A 7,500-nucleotide genomic window follows, 5' to 3' on the forward strand; every position below is an offset into this window, starting at 1 on the left:
TTCGTCTGTAGCGGCGTATTGCTTTCGATCCCAGCGGCGTATTGCTTTCGTCTGCAGCGGCGTATTGCTTTCAGTTCCGGCGGCGTATTGCTTTCGTCTGCAGCGGCGTATTGCTTTCAGTTCCGGCGGCGTATTGCTTTCGTCTGCAGCGGCGTATTGCCTTATTCACAGCGGCGTATTGCTTCTATTCACAGCGGCGTATTGCCTTATTCACAGCGGCGTATTGCCTCTATTTACAGCGGCGTATTGCCTTATTCACAGCGGCGTATTGCCTCTATTTACAGCGGCGTATTGCCTTATTCACAGCGGCGTGTTGCTTCTGCTTACAGCGGCGTATTGCCTTATTCACAGCGGCGTATTGCCTCTATTTACAGCGGCGTATTGCCTTATTCACAGCGGCGTGTTGCTTCTACTTACAGCGGCGTATTGCCTTATTCACAGCGGCGTATTGCCTCTATTTACAGCGGCGTATTGCTTCTATTCACAGCGGCGTGTTGCTTCTGCTTACAGCGGCGTATTGCCTTATTCACAGCGGCGTGTTGCTTCTACTTACAGCGGCGTATTGCCTTATTCACAGCGGCGTATTGCCTCTATTTACAGCGGCGTATTGCCTTATTTACAGCAGCGTACTGCTTTCAGTTACAGCGGCCCATTTCCAGAGTTCCAGCGGCGTATAGCTTCATGTTGTAGCGCCGTACTGCTTCATCTTCTAGCAGCGTATTGCCGGAGTTCTAGCAGCATATTCCTTATATTATTAGAACAATGTAGCTGAAATAACCAATTATCCCATACGAATGCCACCTGAAAATAATACATGTGATTTAAAAGTAAAAAATTAAAATATAAATTTTTTATTTTATTAATAAGATACGAATAATATAATACAATATCAACATATTGTATTATTTCAACCAATTACATGTTGTTTTATTGACAATGCCCAACACCGGCATCCCAATATCCGCACAAATCCACAGACATGGTTCGAACGAAAAAAAAAAAAGGGACAGAGGGAATCTCGTTAATCCAAACACGCGCATCGCAAACATATCCGGGGACGATCTACCTAACAGTACAGACCAAAACTGACTCCCGCCGTTTACCCGCACGACCGATAGAACACGATTAGTACACGTCGAAATATAACTCGGAACATTATTTCTCAATAACTCGATAAATACTCATCCGAGCGCTTTCATACTTGATATTTGTCTTCAAAATGCTTTACCACACGATGATCTAATATTTATAATTGTCCGAGTAAGCCGGAAAGATAAGTTTACTCTTGGCGGTCGGAGCAATATTTCACAAAAACTGGAGCAATACGCGTTCGAGAGCTTTGAAACTCGAGAAATATTGATGACAAGCGGTATCGTGCGTGGATATAACGATTAAAGTCGTGCGGGAGCTCGGAGAGAAAAGTTTACTCTTGGCGGTTGGACTTAGAAAAATTTCGCTCGAGCTCCTTCGCACGGCGATCCGACGCGCCTCGGCGCGCGAACGATTCGTTCGAGCGGCCGAGCAAGCGATGCGCTCCGAACATTATTCTCAGTTTATTCGATAAATACTCAGCCGAGCGCTTTCATACTTGATATTTGTCTTCGAAATGCTTTACCACACGATGATCTAATATTTATAATTGTCCGAGTAAGCCGGAAAGATAAGTTTACTCTTGGCGGTCGGAGCAATATTTCACAAAAACTGGAGCAATACGCGTCCGAGAGCTTTGAAACTCGAGAAATATTGATGACAAGCGGTATCGTGCGTGGATATAACGATTAAAGTCGTGCGGGAGCTCGGGGAGAAAAGTTTACTCTTGGCGGTTGGACTTAGAAAAATTTCGCTCGAGCTCCTTCGCACGGCGATCCGACGCGCCTCGGCGCGCGAACGATTCGTTCGAGCGGCCGAGCAAGCGATGCGCTCCGAACATTATTCTCAGTTTATTCGATAAATACTCATCCGAGCGCTTTCATACTTGATATTTGTCTTCAAAATGCTTTACCACACGATGATCTAATATTTATAATTGTCCGAGTAAGCCGGAAAGATAAGTTTACTCTTGGCGGTCGGAGCAATATTTCACAAAAACTGGAGCAATACGCGTCCGAGAGCATTGAAACTCGAGAAATATTGATGACAAGCGGTATCGTGCGTGGATATAACGATTAAAGTCGTGCGGGAGCTCGGGGAGAAAAGTTTACTCTTGGCGGTTGGACTTAGAAAAATTTCGCTCGAGCTCCTTCGCACGGCGATCCGACGCGCCTCGGCGCGCGAACGATTCGTTCGAGCGGCCGAGCAAGCGATGCGCTCCGAACATTATTCTCAGTTTATTCGATAAATACTCATCCGAGCGCTTTCATACTTGATATTTGTCTTCCAAATGCTTTACCACACGATGATCTAATATTTATAATTGTCCGAGTAAGCCGGAAAGATAAGTTTACTCTTGGCGGTCGGAGCAATATTTCTCAAAAACTCGAGCAATACGCGTCCGAGAGCTTTGAAACTCGAGAAATATTGATGACAAGCGGTATCGTGCGTGGATATAACGATTAAAGTCGTGCGGGAGCTCGGAGAGAAAAGTTTACTCTTGGCGGTTGGACTTAGAAAAATTTCGCTCGAGCTCCTTCGCAGGGCGATCCGACGCGCCTCGGCGCGCGAACGATTCGTTCGAGCGGCCGAGCAAGCGATGCGCTCCGAACATTATTCTCAGTTTATTCGATAAATACTCATCCGAGCGCTTTCATACTTGATATTTGTTTTCATTATGCTTTACCACACGATGATCTAATATTTATAATTGTCCGAGTAAGCCGGAAAGATAAGTTTACTCTTGGCGGTCGGAGCAATATTTCTCAAAAACTGAAGCAATACGCGTCCGAGAGCTTTGAAACTCGAGAAATATTGATGACAAGCGGTATCGTGCGTGGATATAACGATTAAACTCGTGCGAGAGCTCGGGGAGAAAAGTTTACTCTTGGCGGTTGGACTTAGAAAAATTTCGCTCGAGCTCCTTCGCAGGGCGATCCGACGCGCCTCGGCGCGCGAACGATTCGTTCGAGCGGCCGAGCAAGCGATGCGCTCCGAACATTATTCTCAGTTTATTCGATAAATACTCATCCGAGCGCTTTCGTACTTGATATTTGTCTTCGAAATGCTTTACCACACGATGATCTAATATTTATAATTGTCCGAGTCAACCGGAAAGATAAGTTTACTCTTGGCGGTCGGAGCAATATTTCTCAAAAACTCGAGCAATACGCGTCCGAGAGCTTTGAATCTCGAGAAATATTGATGACAAGCGGTATCGTGCGTGGATATAACGATTAAAGTCTTGCGGGAGCTCGGGGAGAAAAGTTTACTCTTGGCGGTTGGACTTAGAAAAATTTCGCTCGAGCTCCTTCGCACGGCGATACGACGCGCCTCGGCGCGCGAACGATTCGTTCGAGCGGCCGAGCAAGCGATGCGCTCCGAACATTATTCTCAGTTTATTCGATAAATACTCATCCGAGCGCTTTCATACTTGATATTTGTCTTCCAAATGCTTTACCACACGATGATCTAATATTTATAATTGTCCGAGTAAGCCGGAAAGATAAGTTTACTCTTGGCGGTCGGAGCAATATTTCTCAAAAACTCGAGCAATACGCGTCCGAGAGCTTTGAAACTCGAGAAATATTGATGACAAGCGGTATCGTGCGTGGATATAACGATTAAAGTCGTGCGGGAGCTCGGAGAGAAAAGTTTACTCTTGGCGGTTGGACTTAGAAAAATTTCGCTCGAGCTCCTTCGCAGGGCGATCCGACGCGCCTCGGCGCGCGAACGATTCGTTCGAGCGGCCGAGCAAGCGATGCGCTCCGAACATTATTCTCAGTTTATTCGATAAATACTCATCCGAGCGCTTTCATACTTGATATTTGTCTTCGAAATGCTTTACCACACGATGATCTAATATTTATAATTGTCCGAGTAAGCCGGAAAGATAAGTTTACTCTTGGCGGTCGGAGCAATATTTCTCAAAAACTCGAGCAATACGCGTCCGAGAGCTTTGAAACTCGAGAAATATTGATGACAAGCGGTATCGTGCGTGGATATAACGATTAAAGTCGTGCGGGAGCTCGGAGAGAAAAGTTTACTCTTGGCGGTTGGACTTAGAAAAATTTCGCTCGAGCTCCTTCGCACGGCGATCCGACGCGCCTCGGCGCGCGAACGATTCGTTCGAGCGGCCGAGCAAGCGATGCGCTCCGAACATTATTCTCAGTTTATTCGATAAATACTCAGCCGAGCGCTTTCATACTTGATATTTGTCTTCGAAATGCTTTACCACACGATGATCTAATATTTATAATTGTCCGAGTAAGCCGGAAAGATAAGTTTACTCTTGGCGGTCGGAGCAATATTTCACAAAAACTGGAGCAATACGCGTCCGAGAGCTTTGAAACTCGAGAAATATTGATGACAAGCGGTATCGTGCGTGGATATAACGATTAAACTCGTGCGAGAGCTCGGGGAGAAAAGTTTACTCTTGGCGGTTGGACTTAGAAAAATTTCGCTCGAGCTCCTTCGCACGGCGATCCGACGCGCCTCGGCGCGCGAACGATTCGTTCGAGCGGCCGAGCAAGCGATGCGCTCCGAACATTATTCTCAGTTTATTCGATAAATACTCATCCGAGCGCTTTCATACTTGATATTTGTCTTCGAAATGCTTTACCACACGATGATCTAATATTTATAACGGTCTGGGAACGCTAGGAAGAAAGTTTACTCTTGGCGGTTGGACTTAGAAAAATTTCGCTCGGTCGGAGTTGCTCGCAATGCGCCCGGAACATTATTCTGAGTTTATTCGATAAATATTCATCCTAAAGCTTTGATACTTGATATTTATTGTTAGAATGCGTTATTATACAATGATCTAATATTTATAATGGTCTGGGAACGCTAGGAAAAAAGTTTACTCTTGGCGGTTGGACTTAGAAAAATTTCGCTCGGTCGGAGTTGCTCGCAATGCGCCCGGAACATTATTCTGAGTTTATTCGATAAATATTCATCCTAAAGCTTTGATACTTGATATTTATTGTTAGAATGCGTTATTATACAATGATCTAATATTTATAATGGTCTGGGAACGCTAGGAAAAAAGTTTACTCTTGGCGGTTGGACTTAGAAAAATTTCGCTCGGTCGGAGTTGCTCGCAATGCGCCCGGAACATTATTCTGAGTTTATTCGATAAATATTCATCCTAAAGCTTTGATACTTGATATTTATTGTTAGAATGCGTTATTATACAATGATCTAATATTTATAATGGTCTGGGAACGCTAGGAAAAAAGTTTACTCTTGGCGGTTGGACTTAGAAAAATTTCGCTCGGTCGGAGTTGCTCGCAATGCGCCCGGAACATTATTCTGAGTTTATTCGATAAATATTCATCCTAAAGCTTTGATACTTGATATTTATTATTAGAATGCGTTATTATACAATGATCTAATATTTATAATGGTCTGGGAACGCTAGGAAAAAAGTTTACTCTTGGCGGTTGGACTTAGAAAAATTTCGCTCGGTCGGAGTTGCTCGCAATGCGCCCGGAACATTATTCTGAGTTTATTCGATAAATATTCATCCTAAAGCTTTGATACTTGATATTTATTGTTAGAATGCGTTATTATACAATGATCTAATATTTATAATGGTCTGGGAACGCTAGGAAAAAAGTTTACTCTTGGCGGTTGGACTTAGAAAAATTTCGCTCGGTCGGAGTTGCTCGCAATGCGCCCGGAACATTATTCTGAGTTTATTCGATAAATATTCATCCTAAAGCTTTGATACTTGATATTTATTGTTAGAATGCGTTATTATACAATGATCTAATATTTATAATGGTCTGGGAACGCTAGGAAAAAAGTTTACTCTTGGCGGTTGGACTTAGAAAAATTTCGCTCGGTCGGAGTTGCTCGCAATGCGCCCGGAACATTATTCTGAGTTTATTCGATAAATATTCATCCTAAAGCTTTGATACTTGATATTTATTGTTAGAATGCGTTATTATACAATGATCTAATATTTATAATGGTCTGGGAACGCTAGGAAAAAAGTTTACTCTTGGCGGTTGGACTTAGAAAAATTTCGCTCGGTCGGAGTTGCTCGCAATGCGCCCGGAACATTATTCTGAGTTTATTCGATAAATATTCATCCTAGAGCTTTGATACTTGATATTTATTGTTAGAATGCGTTATTATACAATGATCTAATATTTATAATGGTCTGGGAACGCTAGGAAAAAAGTTTACTCTTGGCGGTTGGACTTAGAAAAATTTCGCTTCGGTCGGAGTTGCTCGCAATGCGCCCGGAACATTATTCTGAGTTTATTCGATAAATATTCATCCTAGAGCTTTGATACTTGATATTTATTGTTAGAATGCGTTATTATACAATGATCTAATATTTATAATGGTCTGGGAACGCTAGGAAAAAAGTTTACTCTTGGCGGTTGGACTTAGAAAAATTTCACTTCGGTCGGAGTTGCACGCAATGCGCCCGGAACATTATTCTGAGTTTATTCGATAAATATTCATCCTAGAGCTTTGATACTTGATATTTATTGTTAGAATGCTTTATTATACAATGATCTAATATTTATAATGGTCTAGATACGATAGAAAGATAAGTTTACTCTTGGCGGTTGGACTTGAAAAATGTTCAAAGTACCGAGATAGTATATGAAAAGTTGAATATTTTGTGTTAAATATCCTGGAAATATAAATATTTATTGTGTTGTACAAAAAAATTTTTCATGCAAAAATTTTTCTAAGTCCCAACAGCCCCGCCGGACGGGCTGTTGCCGCGGCGGTTTGCACCCATAAGCGCGCGTGCTATTCACCGCGCGGCGCCGGCGTCCTTGCCGGCCGTTCGGTATCCTTAAGAGACTCGACGGTTCGGCGAGTCGGGCGGTTCAGCGCGCGCTTGGGGCTATTCTACGATCTCGGTCGAGAAGCAGTTCACGGCGCCTCGAGACTTCGGTCTCGACTGTTTCGTTCCGTACTTCGTTTCGAACTTTTCTCTACACAGCATTGCCACGGGTCGGTGTCTAAGACCGAATGGCCCTTATGTGGCGAGCCTCCCATCGAGGAGGTTGGTGACTTGTATGCACTGATGTGTATACTCGTACTAACTGAGCATCAACTCTTCTATCCGAGCTAAAAGTTTGAGATAGTTATGGAAAGATGTTTGAGAGAAACTAAAACTAGAAAGAAGTCAAACTTCTTGTTTGCAGAGAAACGAAAAGTAAATAAAATGAGGTTGGCTTTCGGAGGGGCATTGTTACACCCAGAGCCCAGCATGCGTCCTGTCCGCGCTTCCTCGGCACTTGTGTCGATTGTCCAGCGCCCGTGGTTACGTGCTACGTGGGATACTCGTGCTACCAGATGTTAGCTCAACCTGAGAACGCAAGGAAATATAAGAATTTGTTCTCGAGAGAAACCCAAAAGGGAAATATTAAACATGAA

Source organism: Lasioglossum baleicum, unplaced genomic scaffold (genome assembly GCF_051020765.1).
Source record: "Lasioglossum baleicum unplaced genomic scaffold, iyLasBale1 scaffold1458, whole genome shotgun sequence".
NCBI classification, from domain to species: Eukaryota; Metazoa; Arthropoda; class Insecta; order Hymenoptera; family Halictidae; genus Lasioglossum; species Lasioglossum baleicum.